The sequence below is a fragment of the Delphinus delphis genome, chromosome 2 (genome assembly GCF_949987515.2).
Source record: "Delphinus delphis chromosome 2, mDelDel1.2, whole genome shotgun sequence".
NCBI classification, from domain to species: Eukaryota; Metazoa; Chordata; class Mammalia; order Artiodactyla; family Delphinidae; genus Delphinus; species Delphinus delphis.
Genome location: NC_082684.1, coordinates 14,761,602 through 14,784,809, shown reverse-complemented (window position 1 = coordinate 14,784,809; position 23,208 = coordinate 14,761,602). Strand labels below are relative to the sequence as shown.

General features: G+C 39.1%; 1 protein-coding gene across 2 annotated transcripts in view; it reads right to left on the bottom strand.

Annotated features, from left to right (window-relative positions):
• The window catches only part of FOXN3 (forkhead box N3), a 402,468-nt gene extending 379,330 nt beyond the window's left edge, over positions 1–23,138 (bottom strand). For both annotated transcript variants that reach the window (XM_060004071.1, XM_060004072.1), the window contains exon 1: positions 22,984–23,138. The gene's annotated coding sequence lies outside the window, so the exon portion shown is untranslated. The remainder of the gene's footprint in view (positions 1–22,983) is intronic.
• Between the last annotated feature and the right edge of the window lie 70 nt (positions 23,139–23,208).

The window sequence follows — 23,208 nt, the reverse complement described above, 5'->3', positions numbered from 1 at the left end:
TGTGTGTGTGTGTGTGTGTGTGTGTGTGTGTGTGTGTGTGTGTGGCTTCCTTCACACATTAATGTCAATGAGACTTATCCAGGTTGTGGTGCAGTTTGTTTCTATTGGTTTTTTTTTTTTTTTGTTTTTTTTTTAACATCTTTATTGGGGTATAATTACTTTACAATGGTGTGTTAGTTTCTGCTTTATAACAAAGTGAATCAGTTATACATATACATATGTTCCCTATTGGTTTTTTTATTTATATAAATATACCATAAAGCGTGTGTGCACATACACACACATGCACACATTATATTATACTCCTGATGGATACTGGGTGGTTTTCAGTTTGGGACCTTTATGAATACTGGTGCTATGACATTTTCTCTCCATAATTTTTGATATATATGTATTCACTTTTCCCTTGAAACTGTACATCAGATTAGAATTGCGGACTCACAGAATATGCCCTTGTTCAATTTTATTAGATAATGCTAATTAGTATTCCAAAATGGTTGTACCAATTTAGGCTCACCGGCAGTGTATGAGAATTCTCATTTCTCCAAATCCTCACCACCTGTTAGTATTGAAAGTCATTTTTAATTTTAGGCAGTGGGTGGAAGTGTAGTCACATCTTATGTGGTTTCTAACTTGTACTTCCCTGAAGGCTTACGAAGTGGAACCCTTTTTTCACAAGTCTATTGGACATATGGATAGCATCTTCTGTGAAGCTCCTGTTTAGGTCTACTACCCATTTTTCTATTTTATCTTTTATCGATCTGAGGAATTCTTTGTATATTCTTCCCACAAGCCCTATGTAAATCATAGATATTGCAGATACCTCTAACTCGTCTCTCACTCTCTTAACTATGTCTTTTGATGAATGTAAGTTCTTCATTTTAATACAGTCCAACGTTATTGTCTTTTTATATGATTTTTTTCTTTGAGGTCCTGTGTAGGAATTCCTCTCCTAGCCAAAGTCATGACTATATTATCCTACGTTATCTTCTGGATATTTTATTATCTTGTCTTTCACATTTAGATCTTAAATTCACTTGGAATGGGTTTTGGTGTAGGGTGTAAATTTAGGGTCAAGGGTGTATGTTGATATCTAATTGTTCCAGGGCTGTTTATTTAAAAATGGCCACCCCATCCCCAAGGGGATGGGATTTTTATCATTGATAGTGTGTCTGTATATACACAGGTGTGTCTGGGGACTCTGTTCTTTTTCACTCATCTATTCATCTATGCTTGCACCAGTGCCACACTCCCCCAGCTACTCTAGCAGGACAACAGTAAATCTTAATATCTGGTGGACCAAGTCCTCTTTCCTTATTCTTCTTCAACAGTATCTTGGCTATTCTTGGTCCTTTGTGTTTCCATATAAATTTTAGGATCAGCTTATCAATTGTCACAAAAACCCTCTTGGGATTTGATTGAGATTTCACTGACAGTTTGAGATTGACATCTTTTTAAAAAAAAGGAGCCCTCCATTTCATAAACATAACATATCCCTCCATTTACATCTTCTTTAATTTCTCTCAATAATGTCAAATGGTTTTCAACATAGGTCTTCATAACTTTTGTTAGATTTATTCCTAGGTATTTGATTATTTTTATTCTGATGTAAAGTCATTGTATATCTGTTTATTGGTAATAAGTAGAAATAGAATTTATTTTTTCCTATTTACTTTGTATCCGGCCAACTTGCTAAATTCACTTTTAACTTCCAACAATTTATCTGAAATTCCTTTTGAATTTTCTATATACATAGTAATTTCATCCCCCAATAATTATAGTTTTATTTATTCCATTTCAATCCTAATATCTTTATTTCTCTTTTGTGCCTCATTGCATTAGCTGGGATTTGTCATACAATGATGAACAGAAGAGGTGATAACTGACATATGTCTTATTTCTTACTCTCAAACAAAGTTTTAACATTGCATCCATTACTCATGATGTTTTCTACTTTTTAACGATACATGGTATTTTTTGTAGATACTCTTCTTGGAGTAAGAAAATTTTCTCCTGTTTATTAGTTTGCTGACCCTTTTAAAAAATCATGAATAAATGTTGCATTACATCACATACATTTTCTGCATTTATTGAGATGATCGTATGATTTTTTATTCTGTTATATACTGAGTTACACTGATTGATTTTTCAAATATATGACCTCAACCTTACAGTTTTGGAAGATAATCAACTCGATCATAATGTGGTAATTTATTGCTGGATTCACTTTGCCAGTGTTTTGTTTAGGATTTCTGAATCCATATTCATAAGTGAAACTGGCCCAGAATTTTTCTTATTTATGTCAGGTTTTAGTATAAGAATTCTGCTGACCTCTTAAAACAAGTTGGGAGTGTTCCTTCTTTTTCCATTACCTGGAAGAGTTTGTGGAAAAAAATGTGTTATTTCTTCCTTAAATATTTAATGAATTTAACAGAAAAACCATCTGGGTCTGAAGTCGTCCTTGTGGTAAGGTTTTTAATTGCATATTCATATGAGTAGATATAGTGCTACTCAGACTGTTATTCTTATGTCTGTTTTGATAAGTGGCGTTTTTAGAAAATTTGTCCATTTCTTCTAAAATTTCATTTCATAATTTGCCATGGTGTTATTCATCATATTCTGTCCTTATCATTTAAATATAGTGATGTCCTTTGCTTCATCCCTGATATTGGCTATTTGTGCTTTTTTTTCCCTTGATTAGTCTCACCAGAATTTATTGATTTTGAAGGTCTTTTTGGCTCTGTTGATTCTGTCTATGGGATGTCTGTTTTCTATTTCATTACTTTCTTCTCTTATTTGTATTATTTCCTTCCTCCTACCTTTTAAAAAAATTTAATTGCTTTTCTTTGTTAACTTCTTGAAATTAATGCTGAGGTTATTTATTTTTAAACCGCTTTTTTTTTCCTAATGTATATATTTGAGGCTATAAATATCCCTCTAATCATGGCTTTAGCTGTATTCCATGTCTGGTATCTCATATTTCATTGTCATTAATTTGTAAATATTACCTAATTTTCATTGCCATCTCTTCTTTGACCCATGATTGCTTAATTTCTAAACATATGGGGTTTTTTCAGGTATCTTTTTCATTGTCGAATTCTAGTTTAATGTCACTGTTATCTGAAAATACACTCTGTATGATTTCCATCCGTTGAAATTTGCTGAGTTGCTTAATGACTCAGACTATGGGCAATGTCGACAAATATTTTCTGTGCCCTTGAAATAAATGAGTATTTCATATTTGTCAAGTGCACTGTTTTTTGGGGGGTTTTTTTTGTGGTACGTGGGCCTCTCACTGCTGTGGCCTCTCCCGTTGCGGAGCACAGGCTCCGGACGCGCAGGCCCAGAGGCCATGGCTCACGGGCCCAGCCGCTCCGGGGCACGCGGGATCCTCCCAGACCAGGGCACGAACCCGTGTCCCCTGCATCGGCAGGCGGACTCTCAACCACTGCGCCACCAGGGAAGCCCGAAGTGCACTGTTTTATAATTAGATCAGGTCTGTTAATTAACTTCGTTCAAACTATATGCTAACTGATTCTTACTGTCTGCTCACTGTATCAATTACCAGGAGAGATATATTAAAATTTCTAACTATATCAATATCTATTTCTACTTATAGGTCTTATAATTGTATGTGTATGAGAATATGTGTGTGTGTTTTAAAAGTGCGTACAAATTTAGAAATATTTTATTTTCCTGGCAAATTGAATCTTTTTTGTTATGAAATAATCTCTCTTCATCTCTGACAACACTTTTTGCCTGTTAGAGGGTCTACTTTATCTGACATTCATTTAGCTACAGAATCTTTCTTTTGGTTAGTGTTTGCATAGTATATCTTTTTACATCCTCTTATATTTGACCCTTCCATATATTTTTAAATAATGTGTGTCTCTTTAAAGCAGTATATAGGTTTTTTAAAAGTTCAATCTGATAATATTTGACTTTTAATTAGGGTATTTACTCTGTTTATATTTAATATAACTGCTGATATATCTGGGCCTAAACCTACTAGTTTTTATTTGTCTCATAAGATCCTAGTCTAGGATCTTAAGATCCTAGTCTAGGATCCTTTTTTTCCCATTTTGCACCTTCTGTTGAATTATTTGAGTATTTTTTATTATTCTATTTCCCCTTCTCTTAGCTTATTATTTATATATTCCTTCATCATTCTTTTAAAAATTATCCAGAGTTTAAAGCATGCACCCTTGACTTATTAATGGCTAACACTAATTAGTTTTTATCACTTCCTTTACAATATAAAGGGCTTAGAACAATTTCATTTCATTAATCTGTCCAGACTTGAGTTCCACTTTGATCATATATATTTATTCCCTATATATTTTAAACTCCACAAGACAAAATTATTATTATTTTGTATGGCTAGTATTTATTTATATTTAACTAATTATTATTTCTATTGCTCTTCATTCCTTCCTACATCTCTGAGCTTTCATCTGGGATAATTTTCCTTCTGTCCAAAAGATGCCTTTTAGTATTTTCTTTAGGATAAATGTGCTCATAATAATTTTTTAAAATATTTTTAGTTTTTTCTGAAAATCCTTTTAGGTAAATATAGAATTCATGGTTAACAGTTGTTTTCTTTCAGCAACTTGAAGATATCATCCATTCCCTTTTGACTTTACTGTTTCAGTGAGTCAGTTGTCAATCTTATTGTTGCTCCTTTGAAGACAAAAGGTACCCACTCTTCCAGCCCTGACTGCTTTTCAGCTTTTGTCTTGTTTTGATTTTCAGAAATCGCACTGTGTTGTTCCTAGGTGAAGTTTCTTTATACAGACCCTGCTTGGTGTCTTAGGGCTTCTTGATTCTGTGGCTCTGTGCCATTTGTTCGTTTTGGAAAATTCTCAGTCATTTTTTTCCCCCAATTATTTCTCCTGTTCCATTTTCTCTCTCCCTACCTACTGAAACTCCAATTATTTGTATATGAGGCCTTTCTACTATATTTCACAAATCTTTCAAATTACTTTCCATTATTTTGCCTCTCTGTGCTTTATTTGGGTATTTTCTTCTGCCTTATATTCTAGTTCACTAACTCTCTCTTCAACTACATCTGGTTAATCCATCCATTTTTTAACAACTTTATTAAAGTATAATTTTCATACCATAAAATGCACCTACTGTAAATGTATATTCAATGATTTTAGTATGTTAATTCAGTTGTGCAACCATCACCATCACCATAATTCAGTCTTAGAGGATTTCCATCACCCCAAAAAGTTCATCTATTTAGATTTTAACTTCAGTAACTATATTTTTCAGTTCTACGTTTTTGCTTATAATTTTCAGTTCTCTGGCAAGTTTTTAAATCTTTTAATTCTTTGAATATATTAATCAGTTATTTTAGAGACTATATCTAATTAATTCACTATGTGGATCCCTTGTAGGTATATCTTAGTTGTCAAATTTTTTTCTTGGTTTTTGATTATGTCTCATTTTCTCACATATCTAGTTATTTTTCATTGGGTGACAGATATAGTACATGAAAAACTCTAGTGAACATGAGGCTCTGGAAGATGTATCTTCCTCCAGAGAGGATTTTTGCTTTGGCTTCTGGCAGGCATCTAAGCTAGTGACACTAATCTGAAAATATTTCATTTTTGGCTTCAGTCCCTGTGAGAGTTTTTCTATTTCTGGTTCATCTTGATTCAGAGCTCCAAATGAAAACTGAGGTTGTTTACTAGGGTTTGTGCTCCTTGGCAGGACTTGACTACCTAACCCCATGAGTTTGTTGAAAGCTCTGTTAAGTTTTTAGTCTCTTAGCCACTACTTTTGCAATTGATAATTGTCTCTAGAAGAAGATACAAAAGCTGGGCTCACCTCTTAGATGAAGGAACTTTCCTGCCCCCAAATCTTAGCTCTGCTATTCCTCATTGCCTTGATGGCTCTCCAATGCTTCCAAACTGACTTCTTTTTTTTTCTTTCTTTTTAATTTTAAGCATCTGTTCTCAGCAGAAGAGTTGGTCTCTAAACAGACTGGATCTACTACTGCTAGACATATTGACTACCATTGTAAGTAAGGTGGCCATAATTTATCGTACAAATCAGGATGCTTTTGAAAATGAAAAGAGGTAGTATTAGTCATTACACTGGGGCAATAGGCACAAACCCAAACTATCACAAACAAATCAAGATATATGGTCACCCCAATAATAATGCATGGAGTACTTCGCTTAAAAAATATAAATGAATTTAAAATTCACGTTGGCCATATCAAGAATGTGGAGATTTTGTCCCTACCCTTTGTCGTGACAGAATATTTGGTATTAAGGAGACAAATGAGCCCTTGTTCAATATGAGAAGACACCATTCAGTAGCTCATTGTATCAGCAGAAGAACTTAACTATCCTACCCAGCCTGCCAGTTCATGGGCTCTACATCTTATTAATGTCCTTGGCTGAGACTTGGTACCTATAAAAGAGCAGTTTTGGAAACTCTTCCAAACAAGAGAGCATTTTTTCTAAAAAGATAAGAGAGAAGCCTTAGAGTTGAGAAGAAAATGAACATAATTTTCAAAAAAAGCACTGTGTACCCCCCCCCCCAACTTCATCTCTCTTATTAGAAATTCTGTCCTCTACTCTCATATGCCCTGTTCCATGAAGGAAACAACATAATAAGTGAAGTGAAAGGCTAGCTCTGCCTTGGCTTTTGAGGGAGCTATATTATCCACCTAGGTCATCTTCTACAGTGAACTCCTTTGGGCTGGAAAGCTATTCTCTGACCAATGTCAGAGCTAAGCCCAAGAAGCTGCTCAGTCGAATAAAACATGGTCAATACCTAATTACAGACTCACCACATCTTGTATTTTGCAGCCTGACCCTTCCTGGAATTTTGTTGTATTCAGAATACACTTCCTTTTCTTCATCTGCATATTTTAGATGGCTTGATTCAAAACAATGTTTTGTATATAAACAGCACAACATTTTTCCAAAGCACAGGCTTTATCAGCATATAAAGTAATTTGCCACATGCATTGTGTTTGCATCCGAGCAGATGGATAATAGATTAGAGTTTCTAAGATGTCAGTGCATTTTCCCATCCACAGTACAGTGCAGTAGAGAAAGAAAACTACTCAATGAAAGCAAATTATGATTCCAACAATTTAACTCAGGTCCATATGTCATTCTCATTTACTAAGACCAATAGCAACAGAAAATAAAATGAAGCATTGAAAACATCGAGCCTAGCAACGAAGTTATGAGTTAAACTCAAGTAAAGAGGGATACTGAGGCCAATAACCTAAGGCCCAGTTTAGCTGAGATTATCTGTGGCTCTGAAGAATATTCAAGAGCTAAATTCCTCTGCCTGTTGTTAAATACTAGCCTGGAGAAAGGCTGGCCTCCTTAAGCAAGACCTAAAGCCAAAGGAAAAGGGAGGGCAAGGTCTCTACTTAAGGGCTTGAGACAGCACCAAGCCTTTTTTTCCCACATCATACAAATAACTAGAACCTCACCATCACTATATCAATCACAAAGCCAACTATAAAGGTCTTTTTCCACTCAAAGCAGTTTGTCTGCACCTCCTCATCCAACCCCCTATAGGGCAGAATCTTATCTGTGTTGCTCATCTCCCAATGCCCTGCCTCTCAACAATATCTAGCACTCTGTAGACCTCAACAAATATTTTCAGAATGACTGAATGAATTCTCATAACAACCCAGAGACAGCTGAAAAGGCTGATTTCAACAGTGCAGAAGAAGCTACCGAGACAGATTAAACTGATCCCCCATGGAAATGCAACTATTGTTTGTAGTGCCCCCTCCAGACTCCCGACGTTTGGGGTTTTCTCCAAATTTTTATTTCAACATATTTCAAATCTAAGAAGAAAAGTTGAAGGCTTAACATAATGAGTAAGTTGCAGACCACAACACTACATCCCTAAATATGTTACAACAAGAACCTTCTCCTTTCATTCAGAGGTTTAATATTTTTTTTTTTTTTAGAGCATACAGCATGTTCAAAACTGAGCGGTAGGGGACATTTTCAAAAGTTGAGCACAGGGCTTCCCTGGTGGCGCAGTAGTTGAGAGTCCGCCTGCCGATGCAGGGGACACGGGTTCATGCCCAGGTCCGGGAAGATCCCACATGCTGCGGAGGGGCTGGGCCCGTGAGCCATGGCCGCTGAGCCTGCACGTCCGGAGCCTGTGCTCCGCAATGGGAGAGGCCACAACAGTGAGAGGCCCGTGTACCACACAAAAAAAGTTGAGCACAGAATTCACACCTTCAAGGAAGTTATTATATAGCTGGGGATTTAAACTGTACAAACATGAAATAATTCAGGATAATTAGGTCCTAAAGTTGGTGGCCTTGATTATAAGTGAAACAGGAGCTCAGAGAAGTGAGAAATCAGGTTGGGCTGAAGTTTCACGGAGGAACTACATGGCAGAGACAGACTGGTTATTTATTAAACCTGTTTCTTCTTTGTCCTAGACACACATCCAGACTACTTTTCCCAGCAACCCCTCTTTGCAGTCAGATGTGGCAATCTTACCAAGTATTAGCTAATAGAATGGGAAAGGAAGTGGCATGTGCCACATCTAGGGCTGGCTAGTAAAAACATGCCACTCAGGAGTCTACACATTCTTTGCTTTTTTGCCAGTGTGATCCAAATAAGCACAATGACCTTGGGAGCCACAGACTGACAATGGCAGAGCCATAGGAAGGAAAGTGGCTCATTCCCTAAATCACCACCTGAATCAGAGCCATTCTTTAATCAGGGATACCCATTTTGGACATATAAGGAATAAACATCTATTGTTTTGATTCACTGCACTACGTTGAAGAGAAAGAATAGTTCTTTTTCTGGCAATATGGCAGAATAGATACCTTTAAAATCTTCTGAAAACAATCAAAAATGCTGGACAAAACATGTCCTCAAAAATAGTTTGAAATGCTAACTTAGGCTTCTGTTTTTACAAGTTAGCAGGGCATAAGGGTCAGTGATAAAGTTACTGGCACTGACAAAGCCAGGGCCCACCAAGGTACAAAGTGTAATAGGAGGTGTCCTGCTAAAGATAGGACTCCAAAAGGCTACCAGAATTGCCTGTTTCAAAACTCAGTGCTCAGTAGAGGGGAGAAAGTCCTTACTGAACATTTATAACCATAAGACAATCCTTACATGGGTTTCGAGTATGAATTGATTATGTGGTCGGTCCCCAAACCTCTAGTTGAGAATTTTTAAGTCCTTGCTTTGCAGATTGGTGATGATCCCAGGCACTTGGGAGAAACAAATGCAAAATCTAGTGAAACTCACCTTCAATTCAAACCTCAAATTATTCTCATTGATAAAGTAAAAAAAATAAGGTCACAGTAAAATAAAACAAAGTAAAATAAAAGCCACAAATACACACATGCATATAGAAACAAAGCATCATGAACAAAAACTAGCAGAAATAAGAGACAGTAGAACTGAACCCATAGACATCAAATTTTTAAATTATCAACTAACAATATTGTATGTCAACTCTATTTCAGTTTTTTAAAAGTCTAAAAAATTATCAGATGCACAATATAAAATAAATGTTTAAAAAATAATAGGACACAAGTATATAAACTATGAGCAAGATTAGACAGGTTAGATACAAGAAACAAAAAGGACTGAAAAAATTATCGACTGTAGCATATAAAGATATTATATAGACAGAAAATATGAAAAAGAGGTTAATACATAGAGAAGACAACAGAAGTCTAACATATACCTAATCTAAAATCCAGAAGTAGAAAAAAGAGTACTAAGCAGGAACAATACTCTGAGAACCTTCCAGAATTGATGAAAAAAATCAATCCACAAATTCACAAAACAAAATATCCAAAGCAAAATAAATACATAAAAAAGAAATTCACATCTATAGACACTTTATAATAAAACTGCAGAATGCCAAAGATAAAAAGAATACCTTCAAAGCAGTTATAAGGTTTCCTTGAAAAACAAATACCTTCCAAGACAAATGGCAATTAGATTCAGTATTGATTTCTTAGCAGCAGAAGTCAGAAGACAACGGAACATCTTTAATGTGTTGAAAGAAAGTAACCAGAATTTTATACCTAGCAAAACTACATTTTAAGGAAAAAAAGGAAAGAATTAGAATTTTCCAACAAACAGTAAGTAAAATAGGTCTCCCTCAATTGATCCTCACTTAACGAAATCTATGAAGAGAAGTGATGGGTAGGGGAGTACAAGTCGGGGAAGAAATTATAAGCAAAGAAAGTAATAAATATGTGGGTAAATCTGAACAAATTTCTATTTTTAAATGATAATGTCTAACCCACGAAGCTAAAAAAAACCCACAAGATAAAACTAAAACACTGGGCAAAAATGGGACCCAAGCTAGCAGGGGGAGGTGTGAGAGGTGGTAATGACTGGAATTAAATGGTCTAAGCTCCTTGCATTGTTTAGGAGGAGAGGAAAGATAATGATTCACTTTAGACTTTTAAGTATGCATGCTTAAATTTCTAGAGAACCGCTAAAAGAATAATAATAGAGTGTAAAACTTCCAAAGTGCTATAGAATAATACATGAAATAAGGAAAAAATGTTAATCAATTCAAAAGAAGGCAAGAGGTGAAAGAAAAAGAAACATGAAGAGGTGAAAAAAAAGAAACATGAAGAGGTAGGACAAATGGAAAGAATAAAATAACATGAAAGAATAAATTGAAATCAATCTGAAATTACAATAAATATAAATGCTTACATATTTCATTTAAAAGATATGTATGACTGCATAAAAACAATACCCAGTGTTATGTCATTTACAAAAGATACATCTAAAATACAGGCTGTAGGGACTTCCCTGGCAGTCCAGTGGTTAAGATGCCTCGCTTCCACTGCAAGGGGCATGGATTCGGTCCCTGGTCAGGGAACTAAGATCTCGCATGCTGTGCGGCACGGCCAAAAAATAGAAAACAAAATAAAATAATATACAGATGTAAAGAGTTTGAAAAAACAAAGAATGGAAAACAAAGAGCAAGAACTAATAATGAAGAAGCTATTATATCCTACTGTTGACTAGTATTGTTGCATGGACACCAGACAAAATATGCTTTAAGACAAAAAGCATTATGAGAGTTAAAGTGCACTACTTCATAATAATAAAAAATTTGATTCTCCAAGAAGATAGAAGAATTCTAAATGTGTACATACCAAATAGTGTAACTTCAAAATATATCAAGAAAAAAATGATAATCTACCACTTTACTGAGAGACTTTTAATACACTTCTCTCAGTAAAAAAATAGATCAAATTGGGATAGGGACTTCCCTGGTGGCACAGTGGTTAAGAATCCGCCTGCCAATGCAGGGGACATGGGCTTGAGCCCTGGTCCAGGAAGATCCCACATGCCACGGAGCAACTAAGCCCTTGTGCCACAACTACTGAGGCTGTGCTCTAAAGCCTGCGAGCCACAACTACTGAGCCCGTATGCCACAGCTACTGAGCCCACATGCTGCAACTACTGAAGCCCGTGTGCCTAGAGCCCATGCTCCGCAATAAGAGAAGCCACCACAATGAGAAGCCCGCGCACTGCAACGAAGAGTAGCCCCCACTCACCGCAACTAGAGAAAACCCATGTGCAGCAACGAAGACGCAATGCAGCCAAAAATAAATAAATAAATAAATTTATTAAAAAAAAAAATTAGGATAGTGGTCATCTTGCAAAAGATAGTGCCTTAGGGGCATAAGGGGACCTCTTGGGTGAAGCTAACATTCTATTTATTAACATAAGTGCTGGTTACATAGGTGTGTTCACTTAAAAAAAAATCCATCTGTTTACAGATGTAACTGTAGACATAAATATACACACAACATATGTTTACATATATATAAATACATAGGTATCTATACTATATATCTATATATACTACAAATGGTGTGTGGGTATGTATATATATATAATGTTTCCATCTATATGAAATCGTGTGCAACTAAACTATATACAGTTTCAGGATTTAAAAAGTATGTGGTAAAATTATAAAGAAAAATAAGGGCACAAACCAGAAACAACATACTTCACATCTACTCACATCCAAGTGGCTAGAATTTTGCCATTCTTTTTTTTTTTATAAATTTATTTATTTATTTGTTTTTATTTTTTTGGCTGTGTTGGGTCTTCAATGCCGTACGCGGGCTTTCTCTAGTTGTGGCAAGAGGGGGGGGCTACTCTTTGTTGCGGTGTGCGGGCTTCTCATTGTCGTGGCTTCTCTTGTTGCAGAGCATGGGCTCTAGGCGCTCGGGCTTCAGTAGTTGTGGCACACGGGCTCAGTAGTGGTGACTCGCAGGCTCTAGAGTGCAGGCTCAGTAGTTGTGGTGCACAGGCTTAGTTGCTCCACGGCATGTGGGATCTTCCCGGGCCAGGGCTCAAACCCCTGTCCCCTGCATTGGCAGGCGGATTCTTAACTACTGCGCCACGAGGGAAGCCCAAATGTTGCCATTCTTAGCTACAAGGGAGTCTTAGAAATGTAGTTAATGGACATAGGTGGGAAACTAGTTCACTCTGCCATAGGCAGAAATTCCATAGCCTTGAAAGTCAGGCTTTCTCCTGGGACAGGATTTTCACCTATTAGCAGCAGTCTGGAGGACCCAGCTCAAAGAATTGACCTGAAGGCTACAGAAGATACTGCTTTCTTCCATGAGTGACAGTGAAGTTGCTAATCTTTCTGCCTGGATGGTAGAAGGATGAGATGGTGGAGGGGAAGTGAAAGAAAAGCCCACCTCTTTCTGGGTCCAGTTAACGATGGGCAGGAAAAAGGAGATAAGAGAAGAAGACAGTGGATTCTGCCTCTTGATAGAGGAACTACCCCTGAGTGCAGAGGGATGTGTTTGTGTCCATCCCCCTCCATCATCCAGAGCCCTAGGAAGAGAGGGTCTGCACCAGCCTGGAACACAGCTTCCTCAGCCCAGCACTGCAGCCTGATCAAACAGAGGGAGCTGTGTGGTGGAGTGCCTCGGGTAGACTGTGGACTGAGTAGTGGACCCCTTGCAAGGACCACCAGGCCAGTGGGCTTGATGGATGGTGTCACACATACTCACGAGTTTGCTGCCAGTGGGAGCTAAGGGTGGACCCAGCCAGCAGGGGATGACACGTCAGGTTCTCATAAAGCCAAGAGGATGACCAGATCAACTTTTTTTTGCAAACTGTGGGTCACTTATTGGGTCCCAAGTGTGGTTTTTTGTTTTTGGGGGTTTTTTTCATTAAATAAAATACAATGGAAAAGATCTGAGTACATCAAGTATAAAAAGGATAATAATACCTTGTAAAATTTCTATTTCAGCTATACAGGTTATTTTGTAAAAACTTTTGTATCACCTGTCCACATATGCTTACTGGAATCTCATGAAAATGTATCTGTGTTTTACTTTGAATCTTTGGAAACCACTGGACTAGACTATGTGTTATAAGAGCCACAGACTTCATCTGCTAATACAGAACAAGCAACACCATGGCAAGAGACCCAGCCTCTGAAGGTCAAGGCCACCGTAACTAAGGAGACAGATTCGCTAGTCCTCTGTAAGAAATAAGAGTACACGAGACACCCCTTCCTCACACTCTGACATCACCGGCAAAGAAAGGGAACAACAGGAAGGAAGGGATATTGTTTTCCTAGGAAGACTGAGAATTATCTTAAGGGACTATTTGGATTATCAGATCAAACTAAGTTTTTAAACAGACGGGATCAAAAGTTATTATTCTTTTTCCTGATAACCAAAGGGTGTTTGCTGGGAGGAAGGTTTGCTGCAGACAAAATAGACAAATTGCATTTTTCTGCACCTCACAGTTGCAAGAGTGGGTGAAACTGGTGACCCTACAACATGTGAAGCGGGGAAGAAGAAGGTTGTGGTCAGGGAACAATATGAACAAAGTCAGGGGAGCTGGAAAGAATAAGGCAAGTTCAGGGATGAATGAACCCTGACCAGATCCGGGGGCATTTCCTGAGCACTAATGGGGACGGCCAGATTATAGAAGGTCTTGAAAGTTAGGCAGAGGAGGACAGACTCGGTAAGGAGAGCAACGGGGAGCCCGCATAGGTTCTTAGTAGATGAGGGACATAACACAACAATAACAACGTAAAAATAAAAATAGCTACAATAATTTAAGTTGCAACTATGCATCAGGCTGTCTGTCAACGGTTTATCATTAGCTTTCGCAAGCATCCTTTCAGGATTTCCACATTAATGAGTCTTATTTCACATTACTGAGCCTGAGGTTAAGGTCACACAGTTGTAAGTAGGTTTGAAAGCAAGAAGTCTAACTTCAAAGCCCTTAACTTCCAGAGTGGTTTAGGGACAGAAGTCTTCAGGAGGACAGAGGAAGGAAAGGGGCCAGGAGAGACAGAGCACCTCGGAGGTTCCCAGCAGTATTCTCAGAGTGAGGCACTAGAACTCAAGATGAGGAGATGACCATGAGGTGGATTTCAAAGAAAGCAGCAAGGAGCCCTGGTGATAAATGAGATACCTGGCATGTAAAACAAGTGGCTGTCCAAGTTTCCCAACCTGGGAAACAAGGATAATGGTTGTAACAGAGAAAAACCAAACCAAAACAAAAACATACACAACAAAATAAGTGCCCTTATTGAAAATTTCTGCCTGAATGCTTAGACTCAGAGCTTATGTCCTTCTCTTGTTCCCATTTCTCAGACCGAAAAACCACTTTCTCAGGATCTTCATTTTGAAGTTCAGAGGACCACTAAAAATGACTCTTGTAAAGCATTCTCAGTTCCAAGACTGTGGAAGGAGCTGAGAAGTGGAGAGCATTGTAGAGGCTGCTGGTGCCCGGCCCACGTCCCCTTCAGGCCTCACTACTCAGCGCCACCAGTCCAACCTTCACCTCGACCAGAGGTGTCAAGAACCTCCCTGAGCACCTTGTCTGGCAGAAGCTCACGCACCAACCTTAAGTGCTGGGAATCAACGTCTCCTGAGTCATCAACCAGTGCCTAGAAGCGACATGCTGGACACCAGCTGTGAGCGCGCCTAGGCGCCCCTAGCAGCGTAACCGGGGATGGAGGTGGAGGGGGCGGGGTGCGGGGGCATAGACGAGTCTCCCACTCGCGCCCCCTACTGCTGTCCTCCTGGGATCGTCTCCCAGGTAAACTACCCACCCTGGAATCCTCCTTGCACTTACACCTGGAGAGAGGAACTCAGGGAGGGCGTCACTTCAATCTGTCGACATCAGCTTAGAATATAAACTTCAATAGGGCCAAATTTGGGGATACTTACAGTTTAAGAAGCCACTCAGAGTTAGGGAACAGACGGTTGGCTCTGCCGGTGATTTCTTCCCCTTTAGTTCCCTATCACAGGGCACAGTCGCTTATATGCAGTAGGCACGCAATAACTGTTCATTGAATGAATGGGTGGGTGATTCCTTCCCCGAAATTGGTGCATATATATATATTGAACACGTCCCTAGATCAATTCTTTAAAATGACTTCACATGTGAGGTCTGTGAAAGTACACGTGTGAAATATGAATTAGTTCCATTCAAGTGCTGATCATTTACCTGAAGTCTTCCAGAGAATTAGAAAGTACCAGGCACCTGCATCCCTGAAAATGTCCACATCGGTTCCATTGCTAGTTCCAACCGGTCACATACATACCAGGCATAGTGGGGTGCCCAGGTGAAGATTTAACTTGTCATTTTCCCCTTTGCCAGAATGAGAGCAGAGCTCCTGGCTTAGATGAGAAAGTCAGACTAACCCAGTTTCACTTGGTCTATATAAACCCATGTGGAGTTTGTTTGATTTACAGGTAAGGGGGTCTCAAGAAGGAGATACCCAACACCCTCCTAATCTGACAACTTAAGCCACTTGTTTTTTATTCCAAAAAAAATAAAGGAGGTATCGTTGAATTTGCATCTCTGAGTTTCTTGAGCAGTTCATAGGAATTATAAAGAGAATACTGTCTAGGAAATCTGTTTTCTGGATGCCACCAACAGAAATTCTAAGTGTAATATTTGGGTAATTAAAGAAAATCATATCCCTGTGGTAAGAGCCCTTTGTTCACCAACTAGGTGAATGTGCTCAGGGATGCATGAAGGGAATTTCAAAAGATGAAGATGGCAACTCCCCTGGTGGTGCAGTGGTTAAGAATCCGCCTGCCAGTGCAGGGGACACAGGTTCAATCCCTGCTCCGGGAAGATCCCACATGCCACGGAGCAACTAAGCCCGTGCGCCACAACTACTGAGCCTGCGTGCCTAGAGCCCGTGCTCCGCAACGAGAGAAGCCACCACGACGAGAAGCCCGCGCACTGCAATGAAGAGTAGCCCCCGCTCGCCGCAATTAGAGAAAGCCCGCGCGCAGCAATGAAGACCCAACGCAGCCAAAAATTAATTAATTTTAAAAAATTCATTCAAAGAAAGAAAAGATGAAGATAAATTAAGGAAGGTAAGCTCTGACAAGGGAACTAAAAGTTTCCTCCCATCACTGATGGTCAAACATGGGAACACAGAATGTCAAGAAGCAAAACCCTACTTCTTGCCAAAATCACAATATTTTTCCCGCCCCTCGCAATTTTTCCCAGGAGGAGACGCCATTTCAAGCATAGAAGGGGGAGTTATCAACCCTGGAATAGAAACAGAGGAGCAGTTGTAAGGTAGCCAGTGGGACAGAAAATGACTGGAACTTGGAGTCGGGGGCCTGAGGGTGAGAACTACTTGTACCAAAGAGTGTATGGCCTGGAAACATAGTTACCTCAGTTTCTTCATCTGTGAAGGGACATTACTGCATATTATCATTATTTAGTAGTAGTAGTAGTAATATTATATTAATACTAGATTATTATAATAATTAATAGGGGCAGCACCTGATAAACAAAAACCCCTTATCAGTTGGATGTGACTTTTCTATATTATCCAATATTGCCAAACTTACCATGAGCAACTTATTTCTTTTCCGAGAGACCATTCTAAATGCTAAATCCAATTCCACGAAACAATATGACTGTCTTAATTTAGAGACCTTATTAACTAGTCATTAAATGGTAACTGTTTTCATTTTACAGGCTGCAGAAATGTTAAGTTTGCCAAATTAGAACATTTCAGACTTTAAAGAGAAATGTGAGGTTATCTAAAATCTAACCTTGTATAATATTCTAAAATCACCTCTTCCAGTAGGACTTACTACTGTCTGAATCTTAAGAAAGTGACATCCGCAAAGGTAGCAGACACACTCTGTAATATGTGGAGCCCTCCATTAACAACTTCAGCAAGGTCCTGGTAATTGGAAGCATCCTTGAGTTCCAAAACAAAGTCCCCAAGAACATCGGAGTATAAGTGCTCACTCAAGGAGAGTCACTAGTCTATTATTATGAATACGCCTTGGGACAGCTCCGTTGGTTTTCTATGGCTGTACACACTCATTCTTCTTTGAAATGCAGGTGGGAGGAGGAATAAGATAGCTTTAAACAGCCTAAACGTGAAAAGCTTTATTCAACCCAATTCAACAAACAAAAGTTAACCACAGTCATTTTCATCCACTACCACGGCCAACTATTTTGTGCTTATACTAGTTTTATCTTTCTAGAGGAAACATTTTCTTTAAAGAAAGAAAAAGTTCCGGCACAAATTGTGGGAAGATCTGTGGCTTCCCAGAATATTGATTATTTTAATCGCCATCTCTGACCCACACAGGTACTAGAAGCATGGCAAGCACAGTGGAAGTAATAGGAGCATGTAGACAGGGGGCTGTCCTTTCTACTTCTATAAACTCCCCAACTGTGCGGCCTCCAAGAAACAATGCAAGGAGGTTTGCTGTGACCCTAAGAAGCACAATGCTGTTGATACCGTTTGCGTGAAGTCCCTGCTGCTTGCTCCTTCTTTCTGTAACCGAGCACATGTGAATCAAGGGGTTGTGAAAATTAGGAGTGGAAGTGAAGGGGATCCCTCTGTCCGCCACCCCTAGAAATCTTAATATTTATGGCCTCTGGGATGTAAACAAGGGGAACTGAACTCAATCCCAATACTGCCATTTCAGTAAATCTCATAACAGAAGAGATAATCTGAATATGTTTGATGATATTCAAATACCATCCATGTGTTATCATTTTACTCAACACTCAAAACACTACCGCGTCTGCCAAGCAGATTATATAGCTTGGCAAACTTTCATTTCATGAATGACACTTAATATGAAATAATTTTAACTGACAGATAGAGGAACAGTGATATAACAGATCCTGAGGTGGTACTAGAATAAATCCACACATTCCAGGACAATGAGAATCGACTAATCTCAAACACTTCCACATGATGCTCCTGTAACTTATGAGGAAAGGGGGCCCTTTAAAAACGTCCTTTCCTGGGGATATACGTATATGTATAGCTGATTCACTTTGTTATAAAGCAGAAACTAACACACCATTGTAAAGCAATTATACTCCAATAAAGACGTAAAAAAAAAAAAAAAAAAAGTCCTTTCCCCTTCCCTTATTACAGATGGAACCAGGGCTCTTTCATACTTATAGCCAGTCCAGCCTAGCGCTATATACAGAATGTCTTATTAGAGCCCATTGTCTGCCATTCCTTCTTCCTCCTCCTCTGAGCACAAGTGCCCTCTTAAATTGTCAAGGCAAAAGTTCTCTCTACAGCTCGGAAGTTCCAGGACTCTGCAAGCAATTCCCTCGGGGCCTTCCTTAGAGAATATTTGGGGCACTTTAAAAGCAGTGGTTGTCAAACAGTTCACAGGGATACTAGGGTCCTAGGGTGTGCCCCAGGCACAGCCCAGGAGAAAAGAGCAGATTCTGGGTTCCCAGCTCTTGGTTCCCCCAGAGCAGCTCTGTTTTTATTCCACTCGTATATTAGGGTCTTGCATAAGACTCCATTTGGTGCTAAATATAAAACCAAAATGATGTCTTCAAAAATGTGTGAAAACCATCGCAACAAATGGTGCCCTCCCTTAGGCTCTCTTAACCCCCTCCCCCGGCTGTTCCCTTCAAAGGGAGGTTTCTGTACTTATTTTCCTTTTAAGAACCTCACCCTCTTCCAGAATTTGAAACATACATGAACTGAAACTATTAAATATATTTATTTATAATATTCAAAAAGTAATCCAGAGTTTTGCACAATAACTCTTTTCAAGGTTAAGATTCGTTTTTCTCATACGGACTCTAGCCTGGCTTTAGCTATAGCCCCTCCCCAAATTCCAACTCTCCCCCACTCCATCAGCAAAGGAGGCATACACCTGACATGTAATCTTGATGGATTTTACTATCACAAGCCAAGAGAAGAATGAAGCTGACTCTTTCCCTTTACCTCTCCACAGAACTGGCATTTGGTTGGTATTCTGGGCTAATTATTAGAAATTTGGCATCCTCATCAAAAAACGCCAACTTCAGTTAATGTCTATATCTCTGACAACTGAAAATGAATTGGAATTTTACTGAACATCTTGTGTGTTGGTCAAATAAGTTGTCCATAGCAGTATAATGACCAATGTTTCTAATCTCAGAGTCAAAAATAAATGAACAGAAATGCCAAAGATTTGGAGTAATTTAATTGTACTCCTCCAAAGTCCATTTAAAAATGAACTGTTCTGAGCAAACTATTTGACAGACAATGGAGCATGAAGGCAGATTCTAGAAACTAACAAATCCCATTCATTTCCTTCAGTTTGTAAAAACAAGCAACTGACATGTTTCCTGCCAATGAACATAGTTGAAGATAAGAAAGCTCCCTACAGGAAATCCTTTGCTAAAAGAGAACAGTTGTGCCACTAAGCTTAACCTTTTTCACCGAATCTCAATCAGTTAAATATTTGACAAGAGGGGATCATGAAGTACATGCTAAATCACCCCAATGATGCTCTATTGCTTCTAACGTCTGTATTTCCTATGGCATAGATGCAGGATATTAAATAAATATTACAGTATAGTTAGGATTCTTTCTACCTCCTCTCCCCTGCCACCATGCAATTAGTTTATGAAAACAAGGGAAATCTTCTGCTTTTTAAAAAGACGAAAGTGTTAGTTAAGTGAAATGTAAAATGGACCATTTTCAGTTAAGACTAAGCAATACCATGCTATAAATCGTCACGATTATAAGAAGGATATTTCTAAATGAATATCAATCGCTTCAAATTTAAAGACTACCATTGACAAGATTAGAGAAATATAAGAAATGCACCGGTTTTATATTTACAAGCTTCAATGTTGACCCTCAAATTCAAAATTTAGCCTCCTCAGTTATTTTTTGCTTAGCAAAGTGAAAGGGGGAGATCTCCAAACTTTTCTCCTTTCTTTACTCTCCTCACTAAAACCACTACCAAGATATTGAAAATATTCGCAACCTTGAGGTGGGGAACCTCTCAATTATCCTAAAAACTAAAGCACTCTTCTCCATCCACAGAAGAAGAGGAAACTTTTCTAAGTTAACCAAAATAATAATAACTGCAGTTTTGAAAGAGCCCTTATTTCTGTTTAGGATTATCCTTTCCCTGCTTTGCTACTAAGAACACCCTTCCTTATATTTCCCAAAGCACCAGACAGAGTCTTCATCTATCCTGTACAGGCAGCCTTAGAGCAAAGCTCCAAAATGCCACAGTTCTTCAAATTCAATTGCAACAGTTCAAGTTAGAAGCCTCTTGCAAACAGAAACTCTTCATTATACCGTCCCCAAATGACTCTTCAGCCACAGGTAACAGCCTAGTCTTTACAGCTCCACAGAGTGTTGTTCTAACAGTAGACTTACAAATCAGTTCGCTTCTACAATTAAGTGATCAAATACATTCTTCTTAGCCTTCCCTGGCACAACTCCGAGGTAGCAAAATGCAAAGTAAGCACGCGTGCTCCTCCTTGCTTTAAGCCCTTTTCCTCACATCTTTTCAGTAAAAATACAGTTATGAAATCCAGGAGACTGCATTTTTGGTTGTTGTTGTAAAATGACCTTGATTTGACAGGCACGGTCTCAGGTTTCAACAGATGCTGTGGGAAAGCTTACAGAAGGCAACATGTTCTCCAGGCATCTGTGATGACATGCAGGTTTTGTTTTTTTGTTTTTTAAATGGTGGTTATGGTAGTGTACGTGTGTTGGAGGGGGTAACTCGTCTCAGTTTCCATGACAACCATGTCTCTACTCATCGGTTGTTAGATACCATCCACTTCCTGTGTCTAAATTTTTAAGCCAATCGGAAAAGTGTTTATACATTTAACAACTTCTGGGACGGTGCTTCTTTAATTGGGGTGTTTTAAGGCTCAAATGGAGTTGTCCACCGGCCTTATGTTTTTCCGCTTATGTAGAACATTTCACAATATTTACCAACTCATTCTTTTAAGGTGAAGAATGCCCTTTTTTTTTTTAACTTGAAATGCATTCTCCTCAAACCAGATGCCACAATTTCTTATAACAGTCTGCAAGCTGATTTTGATTGTTGGCTCTTCGTGGCCTTTTTCTTTCACTGTTACAGACTTAAATTTAGTGCAAGATACATGCTAATAATGCACAAGACACTTACATTATCAAAGTAAAGATACAGTTAAGCACCATCTGCTGACAGTGATATTTAACTCTTCAGATCAAAAAAAAAAAAAAAACAGGAGAAATTATTCTAAGTTGAACAACTTTGCATTCTATAACTCCCAAGGAGAAACCATTGAGAACGTATTGTAAAGTGATATGTCTATAAAAGCTGATGTCTGCAAAGAAATTTGTCACCAGAATGGCCTACTTTCTTTGGATAGAAGCAACAACAAAAAATTAAACACAAAGGTATCTCAAGCAAACTGCACCCAAATTAAAAATCAACCTTGCAGAAATCTGGGCACGAGAAGGCTACTCTGAAATTACAGCATGATTTTCAAAGAAGGTTTTGGGTGACTGTTTCCCTAAGTCTTCATCGAACTGACCAATCAGTGTGAGAGCAGAGTGGGCTGGAGTCATTTGTGCAGTCTTCCGAGCTCTCCAAGCTGCTCTCCCCTCTCTCAGGCAGCGCTGGCGATCAATGAAAAACAGGGAACAAAAGGAATATAACAGGATGTCTCCTTAGCTAAGGAAAATGATTCCCTTTTTCCTCAATGAGCCAGCCGCACCCTGCCCACAACAGCTCCACATGGGAGCTCCCAGCAGACCAGACCTTTCGGCTGAAGCACATTTTACACGTGCAAATCATGTGTCCCAACTGCTGGCAAATGTGTCACCTTAAGCACATCCTGTGACAGAGGGCTCCCCGAGCCCAACCAATTGAAACTAATAAATTAAATAAATTAATAATCCCACCATTAAAAGCTACCAAGAAAGACTGTGTTTCCCTTTCCCAAATGTCAAATCCTAGAGTATAAACAAAGCATGAAAAATACTCTCTTCAGCCTCCCCAGCCAGTAATCATGGTTTTCTCCTCAAAACCAGGTTTCTCCAAAAAGAGAAATATTCTGACTGCCCTCAAAGGAAACTCTCATCTGTATATGTCATATCAGGATAACCAGTTACAGTATTTGAAAAGAGGTTTAAACTGCCCACAGATTTGACACTGTTTATAATTGATAGCAAAACACTTGACTGTTTATAATTGATAGCAAAACACTTGCGACAGCAATGCTGTAAACTCTGCCCGAGCCAAACTCCACATTTAACACGTTAGTTCCTTGAAAATAAAAGTAATGCCTGGGGAGCCCACAAAAGTAAAGACCTAGGAAGTAATTAACAGAATTACATCAATTATTTCATAATTTTTAAAAATTATCCATTTGTCTGCTATTTAAAAAAAACAAATTTAAAAACTACTATCCTCAAATTCCTGAGAAACTTTTTTTTTTAAAATGAACTTACTTTTGAGACAAAACTAATGAAAATATGCAACTTGCCAGCCCTGGATCTCTCCCATTCGGACTGCATGCTATAAATCAATCTGAAACCAGGTGGAAATACGGGGGCGGACACCTTAAAAAATCAAAGTGTGCCCCCAAATGCAGCAGCCTGAACAGTGAGGGCTTCTCGTGACAATGCTGAACCAGAGCAGAAGGTCAGGAGGCAGGAAATGAGCCCCATTTTCGTTACCTTCGATCGCCTGCCCCCCCTTCTGCTTCTCGCGGCCGCATTGGGGGGCTGCGGCGGCGCTGGACTCGCGGGTGGCCCCGCCGCCGGGTCGCGCCGTCTCCCGGCAGAGCTGCAGCCGATCGCGGCCGGAACCCCGGCTCCAGCCCCGGCGCCCGCCCGGGGTCGGCGGCGCGGCTCTCACCCGGGCCCGGAGCCCTGCTGGGTCCTAGTGCGCGCCGCGCGCCT